Here is a 27,729-nt window from a genome sequence, read left to right on the forward strand (position 1 = left end):
ATATGAAAGACTACTATTCTTACCCTTTTTTCTGACTACCTGCTCAGACCAAAAAAGGGAAAAAAATCTTATTTTGCTTTAATTTGTACTCAGCAGTGTCAGCCCTGTTAGAGGAAAGGGCATCCCTGCTGACAGTAATCATTATAACTCCAGGAGACCAGCTGAGATAAATGTGCTATAAGCCATCTTCTGAGTGGGTGAAACTTGTCCTGATATTTTTAAGGCCTAGAGATGCACTGACTGCAGGAAGATTTCATCCTACCATCATTTTGGTTAGTCTAAAGATGTATATACTTGTGATTCCTTTAAAAAAAAAGCCTCTTTGACATTTAGCACACCGCAGTTTGCTGGTCATGTCTGCTTCAGAGATGTGTTTTAAAGTGCAATTTTATGCCATTTTCCCTCACTATAAAAGCTTACCAATTCTCTATTTTCTTTTCCATAGGTTTAGGAAAGAGGGAAAAATCTGCCACCATCAGCAACTCAGATTCAGTGTTTATAAATCACATGTAAGTTAGATTGCAGATTGAAAAATAAGATGGAGCATGTCAGTTGGACTTCTTATGACACTCATGGATGAATTGGTGGACTTTGGGTGCTTTTATGAATTTATTTTTAAGCCCCATGGCCTCAAAAAGAACAGGCAAATATCTACCAAGTATCCGCCCCTAGGATTAAATTTTCCTCTGTTGAAATATTACCCCCCAACATAATATTTACAATGTTTCATTTTTTCTCTCCCAAAATTATGGAGAAGAAAGTGGGGAATCACCCAGTGCCAGCTCTGGAAATATATTTCTGGAAATGAAGATGTTTCCCTAAAAGAATGTTTTCCTTGTGCTTTCCACTGTATTGATTTTATTGCATTTAGAGATAAAATTTAAGTGACTGAATCTACAAACATAGTTTAATGCCTTTCATACAACTCAGAACTGCTACACTTCCTCCTCCCCCTTTTGTGTTAGATTGAGTCTCACACTTTATTCAGCTCCTACTCTGTATAAGACTCTGTTCTAGGTGCTGAACTTTGAAAAATGCATACTGAGTTTCAGGTACTATATTAGATATAAAAAAAAAAAACAAATAAAAAAATTAAATCTCGGTCCTCCAAAGCGTATATTGTCCTGGAGGAAAGAACACGTAAAAACAGAAGTCGCTACAAATGAAATGTAAGGTAAATACAAAACAGTGTCTGGGGGTAGGGGGTGGGTGGTAATGAAGTCCCTTCTGGTGGCATGTGAGTTTATAATCATGGAGGAAGGGGCACCTAAGTTGGGTCTCAAAGAAAGGGAGGGGTTTCTTAGACACATTTGCTATATCAGTGTACAGGTATATTTTGGAAATATTTGAAAGGATAATCAGTTAGTAAAGGTTAATTAGTCAAACAGTCTTAATACATTGCTTTGTGTAGATATCCTTAATCAGCTGAGGGAAAATTCATCTGTGACATAATTTGGAAAGCAAAATCCATTTGCTGTGGGTAAAGTACCTCTTCAACTTGCTCTGAAAAATGGTTGCTCCTGCACTGTCCATTTTGATCATAGTTACTGCTTGATGTGAAATCTTGTTTGGATAAAGTCACTTTTGGGGGGATAAGAGAGGACAGGAGAGAAAAGAGAAGGGTGAAAATCCTGCTTACTGCCCTTTTCAGGTGGCATTTAAATAATTGCTTCATTTTCTCTTAAATTTTATGCTGCTTTAGCTCAGTAGAGTCTATTTACTTTTTAATCTTGGTATGTTGCTTCTTTAGGCGAAAGATGTTGAAAGAAGTCATTTTTCAATCATTACTTCCATTACATAAAATGAATGTCCCTAGTCTAAGAAATCTGCATTAGCTCTGTCTTACAATAAAGAGCTTTCCTAGTGCTTATTGTAGCAACTCTACTAGGCGGTTTTCTCCACCACCACCCTCCCCCCCCCCCCTTGGTTAAATGAAAACACTTTTATAATTTCTCAAATCTCTCCATTCATGTTCCGATCACAAAAGCAGAATATAAACCCTGCTCTGATCAAAAGACGAAAGTCCGCTTTGGCTTTGGACTTGGCTGTCAAAAGGACTGAGCCTTTCCTTTTAAAGTCACTATAAGAGAACCTGCCATAGACCTCATATTTCATTAGCTGCTTTAACAGAGCAGATGAGAGCTGAAATTCTCTCTTCACTGGTGATCCCAGCTGGAATCACTCTCCTCCCTTTGTGACTAGACTAGAAATGACCTCTTTCTTTAGTGATCAGGAGAGAGTTTTCAGAATAACAGAACATGTTCCTCTAAATCCAGTAAATAAATAAAAATAAATGCTGAAAGATCGCATTATTACAGAGCTGGTCAGATACAAATAACAAGACAACAGCAACAAAACCTGAAGCAAAGATCAGGGAAATTGCAAATACTTATTGTTACTATAGGGAGAAAAAAGATTCAAACTGAGGGGAAAGAAAGGATTTTGACAACAAGGTAGTTTGGAGAGAAGGTTGCTGCATGATTTTTCTCCCCTTAGAGGTGAGGAAAAAGAAGTGGGATAGCAGGCATCAAAATGCAACTTTCAGAAAGAAAATGGGTGGTAAAACTCAGGTTCTGATTCTGGTGAAAGCAGAAGAGATTTTATGTAATATAATGTTCAGCAGAATCACAGAACCTCAAAAGACATCAGCAATTATAGTCACACCCTATAGTAAGGTGAATTTTAGTGTATGCAAGGTGAATTTTAGCATCAGGTGGATTTTAGTGTGTGTAAAGTGAATTTTTGTTTTTATTTCTTAGAGTTCAATTTCCTAGGATCTATAGCCATAACTCAATCTTCTGTTTCCTGGTACTAGATGTAAGTTCCCACAGCTATGGTTCAAAACATCTCTACCACACTTGTACAGCATTGTATAATGATAAATAATGTAGACATCCACTGCCGTGGCACAGTGAGATACAGGGATAAAGTGATGTAAACTTGCGAGGCTATTGCTGGCAATATGCCTTCTTTGTCTGTTGGTCTATAAAACAGGTGGTCACTGGTCAGTGAATGGGGAACCTTAGGGTTGAATGCACAAATGCTGTGTATGCCTCAGCTGGTCCTCATTGAGGCTTAGGGGGAAATCTGTGTTTGTCTCCACTGGCCCTCTTTGAAGCTTGAGGAGATTTAGGGGAAGCACAAGTTGTCCCTGTCTCGATTGACCATAGAGACATAGAGGTAGTTGCCCTCCCTTTCTCATCAGTCCCTGTAAGAGGGATGATTAGTGAGTGCTGTAAGGGTTTGTGCTCTCACTATCAACAACCTCTTCTGAGAGAACTAGACTAGAATAAAGTAAGATTATTAACCCCTTCTTAATGTCTTTCCTGTCTGACCAAATCAAGAGTGAACCTGTGCCAGCAGCCATCCTGTGTGCTGTTTATCTGTCTTAACACCTTCCCATTTTACAGATGAAGAAACTGAGCTTCAGAGAAAATAACAGAGAATCTTGTGGTTGGAAGGGACCTCAGAGGCCATCTAGTCTAACACCAATCTGAATAAGAACCTTCTCCTCAGTACACTAGACTGATGTCCTTCAATTTTTGCTTCTAGACCTCTAGTTTGATTATGCATGGACAGCAAAACTGGAGAAAGAAAGGCACAGTTTCAGAATGCAAAGATTTTATCTTATACAAAGACTGTTCTAGAGGACCATTTGGTTTATATGTAACAAATAATAGTCATCTTTTAAAGTCTATTTTTGTAACAAAAGTGGGCTTCAATGTTTTCTTTTCCCTTTTTGACTTTCAAGGGTCTGGGAAGAAGCCATGCATTTAATTCGGTTCAAACTAAAGGTCTGTGAAGAGTCAGGAGTCACTGAGGTTAAAGATGTGAAAGGAGTAATAAGTTCATTCTACACTTGTGCAATTAGATAACATTTCAAAAAGGACAAGAATGTCTTCATATGATGGGGAAATCCACTAGTTCTTGAACCAGTTTTTCAGCTCCTGGATAGCTTTAAGTGTTAGGAATTGTTTCTGTATCTCTAAAGCCTCTATTTACCTGTTCTCAGTTTTTTCCCAATGTTTCCCAGGTGTTTTGCAAACAATGGGAACACAGCTGTTTTGCCTGAGTGGTAGGACTTGACCCCAGGGTCTTTTAACAGGTTGTGCCAAAAAGGTAGAAGTGATAAAAGTGGAAGAAATTCAATCAAATGCAAATTCTTTGTCCATTATACTGTGGTGCCCTTTTTTCTATTACTGATAGAGTTGACTTTGACTAGTATTTTCAAGTGATTGTATTTCTAGACCAACCTTGACTACTGCTAGTGGTAGTACTGTACTTGACTGATAGAGTATTTCCAAAGATAATAGGATCATAGATAGAGAGTTGAAGGGAACTTAAGAGTCATGAAATCTAAACCCTTTGTTTCATAGGTGAAGAAAATGAAGCACAGATAGGTTATGTGACTTGCTCAGGGTCATATAGCTACTAAGTATGTGAGATAGGATTTGAACCCAGATTTCCTGCCTTTGGGTCCAAAATTCTAGCCATTGCACCAATTAACCGCCTATTTTAAAAAATAACAAATGCTCAATTATTTGATAATTGAGGCTTGTTATGGCTCTTCTCTTGAGTGGCAAGATTCTTCAGAGTGGTCTTCCAATAGCCTTTTATGTTTTATAGTGTACTACAACTCATACTTTGCTGAATGCTTTTATTGCAATGAAAGCCATGACAGTTAAGAAGAAAACTGTTTCCATTTTTATTTCAAATGCTTTTCAAGAGCTTTGGTTGACATTTCCTACTGCCTTGTAGTCAGACTGAAGAGACCAACAACTCCACTGAGTTACAATAGAATTGAGTTCTTTGTCACCCTGTTGGCAACTGCACAAACCTTTCTAAATTGTAAGTAAGACGTGATGAGTGGAGGGCAAAAATGGCAAAAGCTGAATACACAAAAAGGATAAAAATTCACCATTAAAGGCTAGGAAATTCTTCTGACCTCTCCCTACCAAAAGATACTGATAATAAAATGCAAATATTAAATATCAGCATTTTGAGATCCCTTGGTTGAACACAAATGAAATACTTCATTAGGTTATTTTTTAAATGACCCTTTCAGGTTTTACAATTTTACTGGGTTTGCAATTTATTTCTGAAAAGCTGGTGTAGCACAATTCCTTTTATATCTAAAGTAGTTATACTTAGTACAGCTACTAACATTTTCCTCTAGAAAATAAAGCTTATATGATACCTAAATCCATTATACTGAGACTTCTATGCCCTTCTTGAAGTATTCCCTAATTAAATAAGTGCAAGACAGAATAACTTAGTTTTTTTATTATTCCTTTACTCACATTTTTTCAAGCCTCAGATGATTCCTGATTCTTCACACACCTGTGGCTTAGACTAAAAAAAGTATGTCTTCTTTTCAGAGCCCTGGAAAAAAAAGAAAAATTTTCTAAAAACTGAAACCCGTTTCCAGTACAAAAATATGCCCTAAAAATAGCTTATATCTGCTGTGTATAGTTTATATCTACTCCAGTTCATAATATAGTTCCTCTAAACTAGTCTTTGTATAAGGTAAATATCTTTGAATTCTGAAGGTGTGCTTTTCTATGTCTTTCTTTGGTATCCTTGCCTAATCCTGTTTCCAAATTTCTAGTCCAAATATTAGATTGTCTTTTTGCTTTAGGAGCCTCCAGATTTCTATATTTACCTTAGCTTATTAACAGTGTCCCAGGGTAAATAAGGGAAGAAGAAAATGAAAGAATGGGAATTTAAGGAAAGTTTGAAGCTCTTAAAATTCTCAAGGTTTGTAAACTTCTGAGAGTTAACCTATACATTTCTCTGATGATGATACATGACCAAAGTTTTAGTGGCAAAATTTATCATTAAAAAGCAAAACAAAGCAGAATACGACTTTAAGGATGTATGAACCATCAAATTCTAAGGAATGGTTCCGATTCAGAAGTCTGAAGAGAACATGAAAGAGGCATACTTAATTTTGCCTACCAAGTGGCAATATATGTTCTGAACCTTGGAAATAATTATGATTTCTAAACTAGCATTTCTCAAATTATGTCCTCTTTTGCTTCCTGCTCCAGAATAGAACTATAACTTCCGTTCTAGAATTATGAAAAAGCCTTTCTTTTTCCTATGATTCACTTTAGACTTCTAGAGTAATGACACTAGCATATAGATTATACGTATCAGATCCTAACCAACTTTTGGTGTCACTTATTGATAAACTTTGAATTGGGAATTCCAGCAGTTTTGCTAATTCTCTTGTTTAAAATAGAGAAAGTTGGACATTCTGTTGATCCTGTACCTTCTTCGGAGGTTCAGATCCCCAGGATGGTCTGCATGTGGTGTCTATACTCCATTTATGCTACTGTAAGTACTGGTATTATGGTAGAGAATGGTAGATTCTGGGAGAAAGAGATGCTGGCAATAGAATACTTGCAAAGTGCTATTGCAAGGCTGTGTGAGATTGGGATAGGTCCTGTTTCCTAACCCCAGGACATCAACATGGTAGAGACAAGTGTTTTCTCCTCATGGCAGTCTTCTATGCCTTATGGCCCTACAAAGGTTTTTCTCTGCTCAAGTTCAATTGCCAAAGGAAGAAAGCACCCTTATCTCCCTCTCATGTGTCGACAGTGAAGAGAAAGGAGGAAATATGGAATCATGTCTTCTTTTATTTTCATGCAGGGAGGCAAGTCCTAGATCACTGTGTTCTAATTACGTCTCTATAAAATGTATTTTTTTTTGTGACAGAACACAAAAAAACTCCTTCAAAAATACATACTACTAATGTATGATTTTAGGGTCATAACTAATTTTTTAAAAGCAAGAAATCACAAGATTCACTTTTAAAAATATTAAATTGAAACAAAAATACTAAAGCCATCCCAAATCTTCATTGAAATTATCTCTTTAAAGGCAAGCCCTTCTTCATCCTTTTTTATGAATCATTTAAACACATTTGATGAGAGTTTTTGTATGTGACTGTTGTTGTATGTTAGTTGCTGGTTCCTGATTTATTCTCATCAAGATTTAGGCAGGATATGTGTCAGCAAGAGCTCAAAGTCATAATCACCCAACTGGAGGTTTTTCTTGACAGGCAGACTGCCCTTTGTAATACTGAATGAAGAGACTTACAAATCAAATTAGAGCAGCAGAAATATGTATTAATGACACTAAAAATAAATCATCCATTATATTTAACTACCACTTTCTTTAGTTTACCCTAGCTGATATACTGCTCTAGTCACTTGTTTCATCCTGTAGCATAATTGAAATGTAAATTCTATTTTTAAAAAAGTACGATCAAGAAGACTGGCAATACTTACATATAGTGGTCAATGAACTTTCTGAGCATTTTTTAATTAAGATAGCAGTATATTAAATCTCAACATTTTTAGCATTGTATCTTTAATGCAACTTTTGTTTTTTTATATAAAATGCCATCATGAGAAAGACAAAGGTTATTTTCTCTTCTATTTATTGAATTCATTTAGGTTTCAGGTCAATCAAAATTTTACTTTAACAGACTGTATTAAAAGCTTAGAAGAGCTGCCTTATGACTGTTTTACTATAAGCAATAACAACACAAGCATGTATTTATAGTGGTGGGAAAATGTCATTTATTTGTAGAATTATCCTTGAGAAAAATCATTTGAAGAGTTGAAAATTATAAATAAGGTTGATATTTCATACAAGTAAAATCCCAAATTTAGGTAAAATCTTGACAGGCCTTTGACTGAATCTGAGAAGATGAAATCAAATAGGGATAAATGTTAATTTTTATACTTTGGAATAAAAAAATCAACTTTGCAATTTACAAGATTGGAGATGTTTGGTTAGACTGCAGTTTTAAAAATGAGATCTGAGAATTTTACCAGCCTACAAATTCAATATGATTCAGCTGTGTGTTGTGGTATATATATTTTTTTAAACTAAAATATTCTTGGCCTGTCCTAAGAAGGGTATAATTTCTAGACATAGGGAGGTTCTTCCTTCACCAGACATCATATAGATTAGTGTATTCAGTTTTTAGGGTCACAATTCAAGAACTCTGATAAGTAGGAGAGTGACCAAAAGAAGGCAACCAGTTAAACGGCCTTGAATCTATATCTAATAAAAAGTTTTTGAAGGACCTGCAAATGTTTAGTTTGGAGGAGAAAAGTTTTGAGGTAGGGAAAATAAAAATATTTTACTGATTGTCATGGGGTGGAGGAATTATATTTGTTCAGTTTGACCCCAAAGGGCAGAACCAGGAACAAGGATTAGAAATTACAAAGAGGCAAATACAGGGTTTGATTTTGGGAAAATTTTCCAGAAAATTGGAGCTGTCCAAAGGTGGAGTGGAATGCCTCAAGCAGTGTTGGGTTTAGCCTTCTAGGAAGATTCCAAAGAGAGTGTGAATGATGACTGGTTGAATAACCCCATCATAACAAAGTGGGCATTCTTTTTTTGAATGGGCTGAACTAGATAGCCACTGGGTTTCTTTCTAACTCTCAATTTTTTTGATTCTGTAATTCTGTATGATGTTGCCAGTCTTGCAATTCTTACTCATCACTATAATTTGACTTATTCTTTTGGAAAGGTATCATTCCCATAGCAAAAAAATTTGGAGGAATCTTAACAATTAACTTTTGTTTCATCCTGATCATAGAGATTTCTTGAAATAATTGCTTTGGGACTTTATTCCTGTGCGTATATCTTGGAAATCTTTTTAAATATAAGTGTAAGGACTAAAATGGCTGTCAATTTTTAACAATCTTTAGTGGGAACTACTGGCTTTCAAAAGTGATTTCAGATTCTAAAGTCCTTCAAAGTCTAGCTTGTGACCTACCATTCTGTTAATTGTTTTTTGGTCATGTTGTCCTAAAATGATTTCTCCTTCTTTTCTCAAAGAGCACTCATATTTTACTTTTTATTTGACTTTTTATTATGTATTTCTTTTTTTAAAATACATGCCCTTTGTTTGCATAAAGACTGTGAACTCATTGAGAGATGAAACCCTTCTTAGGGTCTTTATGTCCTTTTTCTGACTTTATAATTTCAGAGCACCTAACACAGTGCCATGTGTTATAAAAAATGTTCCTTAATTAATTATATTGTAAGTATATCTCCAATGGAAGAAATGTATATTTAATGTACTTTTGTAAGTTGTCTTTCCTTTTTGCTCTTGTGGTATGCAAAGGAGTAGGAATACTAAAAAAAACCCTCTCAAAAACATATTACAAGAAATTAACAAAAATTGATTTTGAATAGGATTAGAAAAATACTAAGAAGACTATAGGCTCGGTGCTTGATTTAGGCAGCGATCTAACATGAATAGTTAGCTATAGTCTGGTTTTCTGCCAACAAATGTATTTAATAATATAAAAGTCTGCTGACTTTGTGACAAAATAGGAAAAATCAAAATGTAAGATGCCTATACTTGTTTATGTAAATACATTCATTCAGTACAGAAATTTTCCACTTTATTAAATTCTTACTATGTTTCTACAACATATTGGAAATGAATATATTTCTTTCAATTTTATCTTAATATCCACACTTGCATTTTATGTTTTCCTACAATATTTATAAACATATTCAGTATATGGTACACAGTAAGTGTTCAGTAAATACCACTTGCTACTAAAAAACATCTGGATGATGGAATGTTTTACTTTTCATCCGGGTGTTTGCTGCTGTTTAGTCACAACCGTTATTGACTGACAGATAAATATATAGACCACTATTCCTATGATCACCTTACAAGCTTTTAGTAAAAATTCCTTCCATTTGTCTCCGTAAGAGTATTTCTTAATCATAATGTAAGTTCAGTAGTAATTTGTTTCCCTTTTTTCTCTACTTGACTTTTCTTCCTGAGGAAGCATAGCATTCCATTCCATTCCATTCAATTCAATTCATCAAACATTTACAGCACATGATTTAAAGTTTTCAAGCTAATTATACATTATCTCATTTGATCTTCATGACAACCCTTCAAGGTTGGTGCTACTATCATGATCCTTATTTTACAGTTGAAGAAACTGAGGTCAAAAAGACTGAGAGATTTTATCCTGTCTAAGGTAGGATTTAAAGCAAAACCTGATTCCAGAATTCAATCCAATCAGTCAATCAATAAGTACTTATTACTTACTTAACAATGTTCCAGACACGATGCTGGGTACTAGATATGCAAATATAAAAATGATATTCCTTGTCCTCAAGAAATAGACATTCTTCTAATACGACACTTCTCCCCTAACCTATTGCATTCAACGCACTGTACTGGGCACTAAGGAAGACAGAAAGTTTAAATTAGACTGGGTACCAGTCATCATGGTACTTCTAGTATAGATAAGGAATATTATATATATATACATATATATATATAATATTCCTTATTTCATATATATATGTGTGGGTTTGTATGTATATACATATATACACATACTTACATGTATACTTATATTATGCATATATATTTATAGTAGAGATAGAGGTATATAGATATAGTATAAAATAATGCATGTTGCATAAAAGCAAGCAAAGTGCTATGTGAAGTCAGAAGGGAGGAAATCAGTTGCCAACTTAGGTGACTTGGGGCCCCAAAGGAGAAACTGGCAAATTCTCTGTTCCCCACATATTTTTTCCCAGATTTTTCCTGTACTACTCTTTTTCAATACCCTTTTCAAGTCCATTCGATCCACATATACCATGCCATCATCTGCCACATCCTTTCTGCTATTATCCACTGTCCCTTCAAGTTATTTTCTCTACTTTTTCAATGATTTTAGTACCTATTTTAAAGTCTTTTTACACCATTCCCTGTCATAATTCTGGAAGGCATCACTTTTCGTTCATATTGACCAATCCTCTCATACCCGGACTGCACAGTTCTTCATTGTACTTAGGCCACTGACTTTATTTTCTATTCCACTTTAGCTACAGACTGACATAATCACATCTTAGATGTCACCATCCCATAAAAATCAGTTACCGCTAAGATCCTGATTGTGGAAACTCCACTCTTTGATCATAATTTCTCATCTCCCTACCGTTCATCCTCCCTCACCTATACTAAACTTTCTTTTTGCTCTAATTGTAACCTCTGATTCTTTGACCCTTCTTTATTTTCCCCACTCGTGATTCACCCCTCTTCTAGTTTTCACCTTCCTATCTAGTCTTTAGCCAATGGAGGTCACTTTCATAATTCATGAGCCTCTGCTTGACCCCCTTGCTTCCCTGAAGATCCTTATGCTAAACCCCAGTTCTAAATAACCTCTTCCATTTTTTCTCTCATTCCTGCTCATAAACTCCTGAACTTCAGTAGAGAAAATGATAAAATTCCAACTAACACAGAACCTCAATGGTTCCCTCGTGGTGGCTGAACCATCCTCCCATACTCTCAATGTCTCTTCATTCCAATCCTCATGGCTGCTGTTTCAAAACTTTTCCTCTCTCTCCTTCAGTGTCTAAATGCATGGTAACACCACCTCTTCGGACCTATTCCCATAAAGCTCCTTCAAACCTTGTCTCCCATTTCACATGTCTTTTTGGCAATGAATCTTCCTTTGTCTCCCCTCCTCTTTTTGGGCTTCTCCTTTAGAGAGTGAGGCATTTCCTGTCTCCCCCAGTGCTAAGGAATCCTTTTTCATTTCACAGAACAATTTACAGATGAGGAAACTGATACCAGGAAAGAGGAAGTAACAGTGTAGGTATAAAACTACTTAATATGTACAAAACTTTTTTAGTACAAAAAATAGACTTAATTCCTTCTATTTTGCAACAAAATGGTCCCAATCCTACCATTAATAATTTTCAGTATGAAAATGTGTGTCTATGAATGTATCTTGTTTTCCCTCCCCAGTGAATTCTCTCAACTCCCATCTTGTAACTCTGCTCGTAGAGCCAAGAAAAAACAAACAGCCAACCATGGAATGGGACAAAGTCACTATGCAGTATTAGCTAATGGCACCTGAAACAACATTATCACTTCTAGCAAGTGATTGTCTCCCCTCTCTCTTAGTTGCATGAATATTCTTTCCTCTTTGTGATTGTACTTAAGACTACACTTTCCCTTTGGGCTCATTCTTAGTTGTTCCTGGAAGCCTGAATGTAGGGCTTTTCCTCTACAAAGACTACAATTATAAGAAACTACTATGCCATCTGTAGGGAAGGATGGGTGGGACTGGCAGGTGCAGGGATGGTAGTAGACAGAGAAATTACTCTCTCCCATGCCCAGGAAAGTAGGGAGAGTATTGATGTGCTTTAGGTATATATATAAAAAAAAAAGCTAAATATTCTTCAAATTATCATTATGTCCCAGATTTTGTATGTAGAGAATAATTATTGCTTATAGCAAAGCAGAGGCAAAACTAGGAATTTATTTTTTTATCAGGTACAAAGTCATTATTTTTACTTAGTATTATTTAGAGTTAGGGGGAGATGGTCAGATGCTAAGAAAGGAGCCAAGTCAGACCCTACCTACCTCCATAAAGGCTGAGGAGGGAGGAGGTAGCTGGTAAGGTGTTAAAGACAGGAAGGGTGGGGCAGGGTAGTTGAGCCATGAGGCAGTGAAAGTTTGCATAGCAAAGGATCTGCAGAGATGATGTAAAGCTTTAATCAGATAAAATAAAAATTTCCCCTGTGTATTTCTGTGAACTGGAAATCAGTCATTTGCTGGTAAATAACCTGGTTTGGATGCCAGTCATCTTTTAGCAATGGATTCATGTTCTCCCAAAATATGTATATATTTTACCTTAGCTTATCTCTAAAATGAGAAGTCTCGACTATATAGTCTCCATGTCCGTTTCATCTCTAAATCCTGTGATCTTTTAAAAACACACACACACCTATGCACACGTACACACGTGCACACACACACGCACACTTTCTCTACATATGTATATACACAATATGTAAAATATGTATAGAATATAAAATGTGTATTTATATGTGTATACATGCATTTGCCTCTACCACACATTCACATGCATACGCACACTCACATACATCAATACATACATACATACACACACAGGCACAGCATGTCAAGTGCTTACCAGCTATTAAAAGCTCCTGTTCAAGATTGAACTACCAATCTGATGGTGCTATTGGTTGCTTTTGGCATGTGCTCGCAAAATCTGATAAGGTCATGCTCTTTTCTACAGTAAGCGGCAGAGCAACCCATCAGCCTTGCCCAATTCCTGATGATTGGAGCACACTTGCCACATCCCAAGTGTCATCTTGTGTTTCATTCAAGAGAGCTATTCTGTTTCAGATTGCATTTAACAAAGCTTAAGCAAAAATGAAAAGGAATGAGGCAGTCAGTTCTTGTTCTGTACCTTTATTGTAGGGTATTTACTTGTCTGGGGTGGGAGGAATAATGGCTAATTTCTGTTAAATTAACACAGACATTCATGGATACCTTTGCCCAGAAGGTTGTATTTTATATGCTAGGCGTTTGCCCCCTGAAAGAAGATAAGACACTTATTACCTTTTCATATGCACATTAAAACATACATATTCATTTATATTTTTAAAAATTGCATTGATAGCATTTTGTGTCTTGTTACTATTACAAAGGAAAATGTGGAATTTACAGCAGAATAACACATTTTGTTATTGCAAAGCAATGCCGTCCTTCATTGTTCCACGATTATAGCTTCTTCATATTTTAAGAAATTTGCAGTCATGTAAAATGTATTGAATTTGATGGACTCCCACCATAAAACAGCCGAATGCTTCATAACAACCAACAAAAGGGCTGCATTTTTTTCGCTTGGCAGATTAACTGCTGATTTTGTTTCCTGCCAGACCTCTTGCTATAACAGAAGTCATAAATCTTAATGTTATGTTCTTCCTTTTTAGGGTTTTTTGAGTGTCTTTCCTGCCAGGGTCATACCTGGCCAGTGCCAGGAATAGGGCAAATCACACCATGTGAGTTCCTTGTTCCCACCATAAGGAAGAATAAGGTTAAAGTGAACATCACGGGTAAGGCTTGAGGGGAAAGAAATCAAAAAATGGTAAGAGGCTGAAAGGGATTAGTTGACCAACATATGTGCTAAGGATGTTGGTAGGACTGGTCCTGCCAGTTTAGCTTTGATAATAATGATGGGAGGGCATGAATACATGTCTGAATGTAAGCCTTGGGTCATTTTGAGCACCAGCTGGGGAAGCCTATCCTTCTTCCCAGCTTTCTGCCTTCTCAAATGACTGTCCAGTTGACAGTCTGAGCAGCAGCATGTCAGCGGTGTATCAAAATGAGCTCCCCCTGCAGCCCCAGAAATACCCCAGGGATTGTGGTTCTTACTTTCATTCACAAAGCTCTTACTGAATGAAATGAGTGCTTTTAAAATTTCCTTTTGCTTTCATTTCATTGGCATTGTTAAACAAAGCTTGACTTTTAGCTAAAGTTAGTTAAACACATGCAAACACAAACGGATACACTCTGAGTATTTTAAAGTATGACTCTCCAGACACAATTATTAATCTGTCTAAAATAATCTAAGCAATTTGGTGTCTGATGCTTTTTACATTTCTGTCTCAAGTTTCTTTTCCTTTGGGATTTTTTTTTGAACCGATTTCTCATAGAGGTAAAGTTATAATCGATTTAATTATACTACTCATACAGTTATGAATAGCCAGTCATAATTAATTTGGGTACCACTATAGGCATATCTCACTTTTTATATTATATTTGTTCCTAGAAAGAAGTATTATGGAATTTACAGCTGAAGATACCTTAAAGATTATAGAGTATGCTCCCCTCGTATTATAAGAGGGGAGCCTAGGGTCTTTATTAGTGGAAAGGATAGGGACTGCCAGCCTTCATTTTCCTCCTTGCTCTGATTCTGACTCGGGATCTCATCCTGGTACCTCCCTCAGTACCTGGGGCCTTCTTCCTAAGGAAAATCTTTCCATCATACTGCCCCTCTTCTCCCATTGGGAAGATCCTCTTGGGACCTCCATTTGATGGAGGGGTCCAGGTTCCCCAATCTCTATTCTCTTGGCTCCACCTCTGACTTTCAGGTCTTTGGCACTATACACTGCCTCCCCCACCCCAAATTTGAACCCAATTTCTTCTCAGTTCTCTCTTGTTTGTTATCGTGCTCCTATTAGAATGGAAGCTCCTTCAGGACAAGAACTTGTTTTTGCATATATTTGTATCTCCAAAGATTGGCACCTTGTCTGGTACTTAGAAAGCATTTAATAAATACATGTTACTTGGTCTTGCCTTGCCTAGAATTGATTTGCTCAAGGCCACTTTGGTTGAAGATAATGGAGTCAGGATTTGTGTTGCAGGGGTCTCTTGGCGTATAAAACCCAATTTTCTTTCTACTTTACTATGGCAGGTTCTTGAGTAAATAAAATGTTATATACCAATGAAATTAGTTTTCATTGAACTAATGACTGATAAGAGCTGATGAAATATTGAGAATAAAATAAAGCTTTTCTCAAGCAAATAATTATCCCTTTAGCTCTCTGATTTAAAAATATAGATTTTCATGCATCAGTTATGCTTAAAACAGAGTGAACCCATCATTTGAATATTCAGAAACTTTTTTACATACGCACACAGGAACACAGACACACAGACACACACACACATGCACACATATATATATACACACATATATATATTTCTGATCTTAAGAAATGAAATGAGCTTTTCAATAATAGAATAGGGAAAATAAGATGATTGCACATGAAACTACAAATCTATTATGTACAACTTACTGTTCATTTTAAATATATAATAAAGTTATCATGTAGCTTTTTTCCTTTTGTTTCTCCCCCCACTCTAAAAGTCACTACCAATATAAACAAATATGTGTGTGTGTGTGTGTAAAAGCATTCTAAACACACATTTATCTAAATGTACTTGTACAGATCTATACATATATCTATATTTTTCCATAGTTATAGATAGATACATAGGTATTTATCACGTCTTTCTCTGGATACAGATAATAGCTTCATAGGTCCTATATAGTTAATTTGGGCATTTTTAATAGTCAAATGTAATTTAGAGGGACCTAGACTAAGGTTTGCTTTTATAATAATTCTGGGAAAAATATCTGCTGAACAGATTAATAGGGCAAACAAGTTTGTCAGAGGGATATTTACTCATACTTTTCCAAACAATAAGGAGTCATTTTGACTTAAGTATTGTACTCTGGTTAACACAGTAAGCAGTCATGACTTTAGAAGACTGATGATGAAGCCTTCCTTCTGCCTCTTGGAAGAGAAGTAATGATATGAATTTCAGAATGAGACACATTTTTGGACACACCCAATATGTAGATTTGTTTTACATTTTGTTTTTTTAAGGGAAAGTTTCCTTTTGAGGTGCAGCAGCAATAATTTAATTAGAAATTACTAAGATGGGGGCAGCTTGGTGGCACAGTGGATAGAGTACTGGCCCTGGAGTCAGGAGGACCTGAATTCAAATCAGCTTCAGACATTTACTAGCTTTGTGACTGTGGCCAAGTCACTTAACCCTTATTGTTTCCAAAAAAAAAAAAAAAAAAAGGAAAGAAAGAAAAATAAAATGAAAAAAAAAGAAGGAAGTAAAGAGCACCAGCAAAACCCTAAAAATACACAAAAGAATAGAACATCAGAAGGGAAAACAAAGATGCTAATTTTGTTCCTACTTTATAAATTTAACTGACACCAAAAACTAACTGTGCAACGTAAGTTCATAGTTTCCTATAAAATTCTCTTTTTTGTCCTTTCTTGTATAACGGAATGTTTGTGTTTGTTAATAATTGTTCATTTGGTTCTATTAAATTTTTAAAGAAGCTACTGTTTCAATTTGTGATATAATTATAGGTAAACAAAAGCCAGCAACCCTTAATCTGTATACAGATGAGCTAATTACACATTATTCTTACAAATCCTTTCTAAGCCAAAATCTGTTCATAAAATTCTTTAAAAAATCAAACCAGCTCTACTCTATCTGCATATTCAATATAGCATAATTTGAGGAATGTTGGAAACTTGGCTAGACAGAAAAAAACCAAATCTTTCCCATAAGCTTGAAGTGCCCTACATATATATATATATATGCACTTGTGAATCAGACAACAAAAATGACATTGTCTTGGAGTAGTCCCACTTAAAATTCACCGCTAACCTAGAGTAGATCTCTTTCATTAGCACATTAATCTTTATTAGTTTATCCTAATTAATAATTGACATAATCATAGCTAACATTTTGCTGTAAAGTTTGTGAAGTTCTTTTTATTATCCTATTTGATCCTTATAGCAATTTTGTGAGGTAGGTGCTATCATTATCCCCATTTTACAGATGGGGAAACTGAGGCTAAGAGTGGTTAAGTCACTTGCCAGGGTTACATAGCTTATAAGTGTTAGAAAGGAATCATGTGCAGAGAACCATTATGGAAACATAGAAGGAAAGCACTTGGAGAAGAGAGAAGCAGAGAGAGGTGGTGGGGTTCTTTTATGGTTAACAATATATCTATATATTGTATCTTGTGATAGAATTCAGAGTAGGAATTATGTTGGTTTTGTATAGGTAACACAGTGCCTGGCACATAAGAGGTAGTTAATAAAGGCTTGTTGATTGATTGTTGGTGAGGAAGCAGGAATGTCACAAGAACTTGGAGAGAGGTCATCATGATGGGTACCCATATTGCAAGATCCTCAAAAGGAAAGAATCTGCCAGGGTGGAACTACATGACTTGAGGAGCAAACTGGACCCCTCTTACACCACTGTAGTATATGAGCTGCATTAATCCAGAGAGAAGATGGGACTTTGGGAAATGATTACTTAAGGTCTTTCAGAAAGGAGAATGCAGTGAAGGAAGTTTTCCTGACTGTCAAGTGCTTCAGGTACAAGCTCATTCTGATTTTTTTTCCCATTGCATTAAGTAACCTGCCTTTTACATAGATATCTTGTTAGCCAAAGTACTTGCAAGTGAGCTGCAATCACTTAGACAGACATGAAACAAATTCTGATGTTTCCAGGGAGTTCTTGGTTGAAACCAAAACAAGGCATAAAAATGATTATGGAGAATGAGGACTCCAAGGTGAACAACATTTGTCATGTCAGTTTTCAGGTCCAATTTGATGCAGAGGTTAGAGTAGAATTAGCTCACTTCACAATTTTGCATAGGGTTTAATCCCTTTTAAAAGAGACGTAAGAGAAGAAAGTAGCAAGGAGGCTACCCCTCAAATGTCAGCATATTTGAATGTTAAATTATATCTGTTCTTTTTATAAACTATTTTGTGCCTTAGTTTTTTTCATCTGTAAAATGGGAGCCCTGTGGATGGAATGCTGAGTCTGGAGTCAGGAAGACCTGAGTTCAAATTCAGCCTCAGACCCTAGCTATATGACCCTGAGCAAGTCACTTAATCTCTGCCTTAATCCACTGAAGAAGGAAATGGTGAACTACTTGAGTATCTTTGCCAAGAAAACCCCATGGAAGGTATGATCCATGGATCATGAAGAGTTGTTCATGACTGAACAATTGTGTTCACAAAATGAGAGAACTGCACCTGATTATAAGGTCCTTTTCAGCTTTAAAATGATATACTCTGTGATTTTTCATGAACCTGCTTTCTTTGAATATTTTCATAAGGAAACATTCTACATGACACTTCCCTTGTCTCCTTCATTAATGCAGTTTTACTTTACCAAATTTCATGAACGTGAAGTCAAAGGGAGTAAATGGATGGTACGTTTCATACAACTATTGTTTGCATTTCTAGTTTAACACATGGCAACATGGAAGAACTGGTTGATGGAAGATGGAAGTTGCTGGTGCTTTAGTAAAATAAAAATTTACAGTGTATACAGTTCTCCGCTTTTATGCTAAAGGGCTTTCAGCAAAATTGATGTAGTAGATCATTTCACTCACCATTAAAGTATAACTGTCTCTAGGGTGAGATGTATCAAATACATAAGTAAATGCTTATGAAATCGAATACAGAATCTTGCAAATTCTGTTCTTCCCTAAAGAAGGTTATTTAGCTTTAAAATTCAATTTAGAAAAAAAAAAGCACCACTATAAGCTCCAAAGAGAATCCTTCTTTCTTGGCTGCGCTACTGTTGCAGAACCCTTGCCCACAGAAATGCAAATTTAAGTGTTTTCCATGGCCCTTTGCAACAATACCCAGGCTTTCTGTGGCTCAGATAAGTTCCCTTCTTTCTACCCAACATCTTTTTAGTTCATGGAACATACATTTGAAGCTTGACAAAATATAAATGAAATGAAATTTAGGAATTATTCCAAACAAAATAATTTGATTAACAAAATAGTGATAACACCAATTCATATTGGTAGAACATTTGATTCAGTTCAACTCAGCAAAAAATTATTAAGTGCCTGATGCATAGAGATCACAATGAGGGAGAAAAAGAGTATAGATAAGACATAGTCCTTGCCTTCATGGAATGTGCCAGTGTGTTAGTCAATAAGCATTTATTAATAGTGATAGCTTATATACGCACATGTGTATATAACACATGTGTATACATATGTCTGTATACACAGACACATACATTTATTTTTATGTGTATACCTATATATGTATGGATGTCTGTTTGTATTAGAGAAGGAAATGGCAAACCACTCTAGTATCTCTGCCAAAACAAACCCAAATGGTGTCATGGAGAGTCAGACGTGACTAAAAGGACCCAATAATAATGGCAAATACATAATACATACACAGATACACACACATATGTGTGTGCTAATTATTTCTCATTTGATCTTCACCACAACTTCACAAGGTAGGTAGTATCATTATCCTCATTTTACAGACAAGGAAACTGAGGGAAACAGGTTAAGTGGCTTGTCCAGGGTAACACAGCTAGCGATTTGCCTGAGTCTGGATTTCAATTCATGTCTTCCTGACCCTAGGCCCAGTGATATATCGCTCTATCCTACCTACTATATGCCAGGCACAGTGCTAAACAGTGGAGTACTAAGAAAGGCAAAAGACGGTCCTTGATCTTAAGGAACTCATAGTCTAGCATGAAAATCAACTGTACAAACAAGCCATAGGAAGGATAAATTGGAGATAATCCATGGGAGGAAGGCAAATAAAACACAATATGAAAATAGGCACTGAACCTATGATTTCACTACTAGAGAGAACTCTTATGTGAAGAAATTCCTTCTGCCAGTGCTCTTTGATACTTTCTCTACATATAATCTTAGAAAATAACCTGGAGACAGTGACTTGCTCAGGGTCACATAGGCAGTATGAGTCACAGGTGGGACTAGAATCCAAGTCTTCCTGGTTTTGTAGATCTCTATGTAATATTCCATATTCCATAGCTGATTATGAAAAATGCGTTAAAATGATGCACAATCAAGTGCTGTGTATTTACCTCATCACAACCTTGTGAGGGTATTAGGGAAGGGAATAAATATTTACATGGTGCCTGCTATGTGCCAGGCACTATGCTTTATAAACATTATCTTATCTGATCCTTGTAACAAACCTGTGAGACAGATGTTATCATTGTCCTCATTTTACAGATGAAAAACTGAGGGTCAGAAAACAAAATTAACTTGCTCAGATTCGCAACCTGGTGTCATACCCAGAGTCTGAACCTAGGTCTTTTAACCAAGAAAACTCATTGCTCTTTCATATATACATCTATCTATATGTATGTATGTATATATATATAATGCATATGCATATATACATACATACTTATATGTATATCTATATACACACATATACATATGAATACACATGTAATTATGTTCTATTTTCTTACATATACTTTCTAACCTAATTGAAAGCCTTTAGCTGTGCTATCTGATCAATACACAGTCCATCACTCCTTGGTCTCTAACAACACAGGGCAATAGGACAAATTATTTGCATATATAAACCACAGTTGACTAGTTGGGTTTAAGTTAAATAAAGGGCAAAGATATTTAAAAGAACATCAAATTCTATTTAGAAACAGTTCATTGTGAAGTGGACAATTTAAGGCACCTAATTTTCTCTAGTGTCCCAATTTTAGGACTTAAAAAAGTTTTGCTTAAAATGTTTTCATAGCAAAATGTTATGAGACTTACTGCATAAAGATGAATCTAGGATTTAGAACTAGATATGAGATCCAGCAATCATTTGGTCCAGGACTTTACAACAGGCAGTGCATTATAGAATTGTAAGATTTCAAATTGGATGGATCCTTAGATTGAATCTAATTAAATCTCTCATTTTATGATAAAAAAAACTAAGGCCCAGAGAAGATAAACTCCATTATTTGTTGACTTGTGTGATTTTGAGCAAATAGATCTATCCCCCCACTTCAGGAAAGTCTAAAAATAATGAGCCTTCAAAAACAACAGAACAACATGGCAGACTATGTACAAGAAAATGAGTGGTGAACTTCAAAGGATTTACGGATGTTGGTCATTTACTTCCTCCCATCATTCTGCCTGTTCTCCAAAGTCCCCCTGAAACTCCTCTCTTAGAATGCTTTCAGAACCAAAAAAAATGGCCTTTCCCATCATATTCAATTCAGTACCAAAAAGAGATCAAATACGATTCTTCTATTTGGCATTGAAAGCCAACTTCCAATAAGACTCCAATCTGTTCATTTGTTTTTCAATTGTATCTGACTCTTAGTTTTAGGGTTTTTTGGGGGGTTTTCTTAATAAAGTTACTAGAGTGATTTGCCATTTCTTTCCCAGTTCATTTTACAGATGAGGAAACTGAGGCAAACAAGGTGAAGTGACTTGCCTAAGGTCACATAGGTAGTAACTGTCTGATGCCAGATTTGAACTCACAAAGAGAAATCTCTCTTACTCCAGGCCCAGAACTCTATCTACTGTACTACTTAGCTGTAATTTCAAGATATTCCCTTTAACTTATCCTATAATTCAGTTAAACTGGTCTATTCTTTTTTGTTGTTGTATATAATAGCACATCTTCTACTTTTTCAGAGACTATTTTCCCATGACAGGAATCTCTACCTTCTCACCTCCACCTCTCAAAATCCAATTGTTAGAATCCCAGCACTTAGCTCAAAGTCATGATCATGTACAATAAGGTCATTCCTCATCTCTCTCTCTTTTTGTCTCTCTCTCTCTGTCTCTATCTGTCTCTGTCTGTCTGTCTGTCTTTCTGTCACACTCACTCTCCCCTAGTTGTTGGTACTTTTTATAAGTGCATAGATTCAGAGCTTAAAGAAACCTTAGAGATGACCTGATCCAACTCGATCATTTTAAAGATGAGGAAACTGAGACCCAGGTAAGATTACCAACTCACTTAAGGTCACACAGGCTGCAAGTTGGAAAGCTGACATTATATTTACTTCATATATATTTTGTTTTTACTTTTCTGAATACCTATTATTTCTTCCATTCCCAGTAGAATGTAAGCCCATTGAGCTCAGGGATTTTTTTATTTTACTGATTGGTTTGTTTTATGTCTTTGTATCCCTGATGCCCAATGCAGTTACTGGAATATATTACTGCTTTATAAACACTTGTTGTAGTTCTTCAGCCTTTTCTATTACATTTTATTCCCTATTTTATTGTCTCTTTATTCCACCTGACCCTGAATGACAGTTGGTGGTTTCCAGAAGTCAAAACTGTCCTTAATGGATAAAGGTTTGCTACCGCTGAAGCAAAGCACGGTTGTCAATTCCAAAAGAATTGTTCTGAACCAAATGTTTTATGCAGCAGAAGGAGTACTGGGAAAAAGTGTATAGATTCCCAAGGTGATGACTTTGAAGAGGAAAATTCTTCATTTTTATAAATATAAATTCTAATATTGCTGCTTAAAAAATTCTCAGTACCTTAGTACCACACCAGATGTATTTGTCTGTATTCTTTTCTTTTTCTTTTTTTATTAATTTTTAACATGTATTTTCACACAATTTTGGGTTACAAATTTTCTCCCCTTTTATCCCCTCCCCCCCCAAACCCGAGCTTTCTAATTGCCCCTGTGACCTATCTGCTCTCTCCTCTATCCTCCCTCCCTGCCCTTGTCTCCGTCTTCTCTTTTGTCCTGTAGGACCAGATAGCTTTCTTGACCCCTTAACCTGTATTTCTTGTTACCCAGTGGTAAGAACATTACATTTGGTCCTAACACTTTGAGTTCTAACCTCCTTAGCTCCCTCCCTCTCCACCCCTTCCCCTTGAAAGACAGGCAATTCAATATAGGCCATATCTGTTTAGTTTTGCAAATGATTTCCATACTAGTTGTGTTGTATAGGACTAATTATATTTCCCTCCATCCTATCCTGTCCCCCTTTACTTCTATTTTCTTATGGTCCTTTCCCTCCCCATGAGTGTCGACCTCGTATTGCATTCTCCTCCCCATGTCCTCCCCTCCATCCTCCCCCCCACCCTGCTTGTGCCCCTGTCCCCCACTCTCCTGTATTATGAGATAGGTTTTCCTATCAAAATGAGTGTGCATTATATTCTTTCCTTTAGTGGAATGTGATGAGAGTAGACCTCATGTTTTTCTCTTGCCTCCCCTCTTTATCCCACCACTAATAAGTCTTTTGCTTGCCTCTTTTATGAGAGATAATTTGCCCCATATAACTTCTCCCTTTCTCCTCCCAATATTTCTCTCTCACTGCTTGATTTCATTTTTTTTTTAATATATGATCCCATCCTCTTCAATTCACTCTGTGCACTCTGTCTCTATGTATGTGTGGGTGTGTGCATGTGTGTGTGTGTGTACTCCCACCCAGTGCCCAGATACTGAAATGTTTCAAGAGTTATAAATATTGTCTTTCCATGTAGGAATGTAAACAGTTCAACTTTAGTAAGTCCCTTATGATTTCTCTTTGCTGTTCGCCTTTTCATGGTTCTCTTCATTCTTGTGTTAGAAAGTCAAATTTTCTTTCCAGCTCTGGTCTTTTCATCAGGAAAATTTGAAAGTCTTCTATTTCATTGAAAGACCATTTTTTCTCCTGAAGTATTATACTCAGTTTTGCTGGGTAGGTGATTCTTGGCTTCAGTCCTAGTTCCTTTGACTTCTGGAATATCCTATTCCATTCCCTTCTATCTCTCAATGTAGAGGGTGCCAGATCTTGTGCTATCCTGATTGTATTTCCACAATACTTGAATTGTTTCTTTCTAGCTGCTTGCAATATTTTCTCTTTCACCTGGGAATTCTGGAATTTGGCCACAATGCTCCTAGGAGTTTCTCTTTTTGGATCTCTTTCATGCAGTGTTCTGCGGATTCCTTGAATATTTATTTTGCCTTCTGGTTCTAGAATCTCAGGGCAGTTTTCCTTGATAATTTCATGGAAGATGATGTCTAGGCTCTTCTTTTGATCATGGTTTTCAGGTAGTCCCAGAATTTTTACATTGTCTCTCCTGATTCTATTTTCCAGGTCAGTTGTTTTTCCAATAAGATATTTCACATTATCTTCCATTTTTCAAATCTGCGCGGTATGTTCTGAGATATCTGTCTTTCTCGAAAAGTCCTTAGCGTCCATCAGTACCATTCCAGTTTTGAAAGATCTATTTTCTTCAGTGAGCTTTTGAATCTCCTTTTCCATTTGGTTAATTCTGCTTTTGAAAGCATTCTTCTCCTCATTGGCCCCTTGCACCTCCCTTGCCAACTGAGTTAGGCTAGTTCTCAAGGTGCCAATTTCTTCAAGATTTTTTTGGTTCTCCTTTAGCAGGGAGCTGATCTGCTTTTCATGCTTCTCCCTCATCCCTCTCATTTCCCTTCCCAGTCTTTCCTCCACCTCTCTAACTTGATTTTCAAAATTCCTCTTGAACTCTTCCATGGCCCGAGCCCATTGGGTGGGCTGGGACACAGAATCCTCGATTTCTGTGTCTTTGCCTGATGGCAAGCATTGTTCCTCCCCATCAGAAAGGAAGGGAGGAAGTGTCTTTTCTCTGGTAAAGTACCCTTCAATAGTTTTATTTCCTTTCCCTTTTCTTGGCATTTTCTCCCCCTAGTGGCCTGACCTCTGAATGTTCTCCTCACACCCACCTCGCCTCCTGGTCCTCCCAGCCAGCGTTTGGGGACTGCTATTCAAGTGCTGCTTCCCGCCTTAGGATTTTTGGCGGGGGCAGGGCTGCTATTCAGTGTGAGAATTAAGTTCAGGTGGTCAGGTCGGGGCAGGGCCGCCTCTCAGGCATAGTTCCCTCTGGGGGTTTATGCACAGACCTTCCACAATGGATCCAGGCTCCTGCCCATTTGGGAAGCCCCGTCCGCAGCCGCCTCTCAGCCCCCACCTCCCGGGGGGGCCCGAGCCTTGGGGACACCCCACTCCCCTCTCAACCCGCCAAAGAGACTCTCTCACCCACCCCCGTCAGTCACCTGTTGGTGGGGGGGCCCGTGCCGCCGCTGAAGATCCCGCCTCCGGAGCCCTCTCAGATTTGTGCCTCTCAGAGCTGTGGCCGCCGCCGCCGCCGCCGCAGGTCCGGGCTGGGCTCCGCGTCTGCAGCGCGACGGACCTTTTGCGAGAGGTTTGCAGGTCCCTCTGTGGGTGGGGAGACCCGTGTGGCCGCTGGAGATCCCGTCCCCATAGCCCTCTCGGATCTCCTCCCCTCAGTGTCACGGCCGCGGCAGGGCCGCACTCCGTTCCCCATCCCAGCGCCCAGTCCGTGGCGCGAAGGACCCCCCGTGAGAGGTCCACAGGTCTCTCCGGAGCAGGAATCTCCCTCGCTCCAATACTCCGTGGTCTCTGGGTGCAGAATTCGCCCTGGCTTGGTCCCCTCTAGCCGTCCTGTGGTTTGTGTGTTCGGAGCTATGTGTATGTGCGTCTTTCTACTTTGCCATCTTGGCTCTGCCCCCTCTGTATTCTTTTCTTAAAATTCCCTAACTAGTAAAATGCTAACATATGTTTTGGTATAATGGGTACTAGTGCATCAAAACACTTAGAATTACAGCTCTTCTCCCCGTTGCATGACCTCAAATTCATTGTTATATTTATCCTTAAAGATAGGTCTTGTTCTGCTCTTAGAGGCGACAAAGAGCTGTTTACCATCATGTGCATAAGTCTATTTTGTTCTTTTTCTTTAATTGTAATTTCTATTTTTTTTCTCTCTTTGAAGTCATCATTTAGCAATTACTTCAGAAAGAAAATTGTCCATTGTAACAGTGAGCCCTGAGTCGGCTGGCTCAACCATAGAAAAGTCAGCCTGAGACAGTCATGGTCATTGCAGTGTAACCCCATTATCATAGTTCTAATTACAATGATTTGGATAAATTGCCAATCAAATTGTAATTGTATAGAGTAAAAGTCTTTTTGTCTGATAGCTTATTAAGGAATAACTGTTAGTTACAATATATGGAAGAATACATACATACATATATTGTTTGTAACATATAATAATTATATAACGGAAATCACATCTATGTGTCCTTTTTTAAGCTTATAAAGGGTTTTCCACACAAGATCCCTCTAGGGGCTAACTATTGTAAGCATTATCTCCATTTTATAAACAAGTCAAGTGAGGCTCAAACTAAGTGGCGTTTATATTTATCGGGGCAACTAGGTGGCATAGAGCCTAGATTCCTGAGTTCAAATCCGACCTAACTGTGTGATCCCGGGCAAGTCCCTTAACTCTGTTTACCTCAGTTTCCTTATCTGTAAAATGAATTGGACAAGGAAATAGCAAACCACTCCAGTATCTTTGCCAAGAAAACTCCAAATGGGGTCACGAAGAGTCAGACAAGGCTGAAACAACTGAACAACAACATTTATGTAGCAGGAAAGTCCCAAGGTCAAGCAAGATTCAAACCAGGAACTCCTAACCTCAGTTCCCGTTCTCTTATCATTACAAACTATAGTCTGTAAACAACAGTGTGAATTGTATCTAGATAATGGGGACCAATCTTCCTAACTTGACTTTTAACCCTACCTTGTAGCTAAGATTTTTGTGCCTAAGACAATCCCATTAAAACTAGAGGTATTTAATAAATGTTTATTTGTGATGACTAATGCGGGATAACATACTGAGTTAACATCACACCACAGTTATCTGAGCCCAAATATTTCTCGTTTTAAAACAAACATGCAAACACCAACAGGATCTGATTTCCAGATCTGGAACTATATTATGCAAATATACGAAGTATCACCCAAAACTTCAGAAAAATCACCCTGTTGAAGAAAAAAAACTCTTGGCACTTAGAAAAGCTTCATTTGGTTTTCAATCAATTGAAGGACTTTGTCGAAGATGGTACTTGTTAAATTTATCTCAATTAAAATCAGCCTGAGTGTAAAATGTCTCTCCTTGCAATAGTTAAATTACACACAGGAGAGGAATCTTGGTATTACCCCAAGATGGCACAAGCACCTGTCTGGACCGAACTGGCATCTCCCTTGGTTTGTTTTGTTTTTAATTTTCACCTCAGTCTTTCATTTCAAGTCATTTCTGACCTATTTGGCATCTCTAATGAAGCTGACTTTTCAATGCCTCTCTCTCTCTACATTGTAATGGAAATGTGATGAGGATCTAGGATGCTAGCATACAATCTTTCACCTCTGATAGTAAGGGCTGCGTGCTGCACGGCTGTCAGGCTAATGACAAGGCCAGCGTAGCAGGATAATTGGGTACTTGGAGAAGATTCATATGGCAATATGGTGCCGAACACTATGGTGTGCCCTGGGGCAGAGGTAGGAGTGTGGGGTGTAGAGAGAGAGTATACCAGAAAAAAAAAAAGATGAAAGCCTGTTCTTGATAAATAATAATCTGGTTACAGAAAGAAATGGTAAAGAATTTTGTCAACAGTGAGACCTTTCCCTTAGAAACCTATGGAATGATTTTTAAAAAAGATTTCAGAGTTATAGTTTGTGCAAGATAC

The sequence above is a fragment of the Notamacropus eugenii genome, chromosome 2 (assembly GCF_028372415.1).
Source record: "Notamacropus eugenii isolate mMacEug1 chromosome 2, mMacEug1.pri_v2, whole genome shotgun sequence".
In the NCBI taxonomy this organism is placed as follows: Eukaryota; Metazoa; Chordata; class Mammalia; order Diprotodontia; family Macropodidae; genus Notamacropus; species Notamacropus eugenii.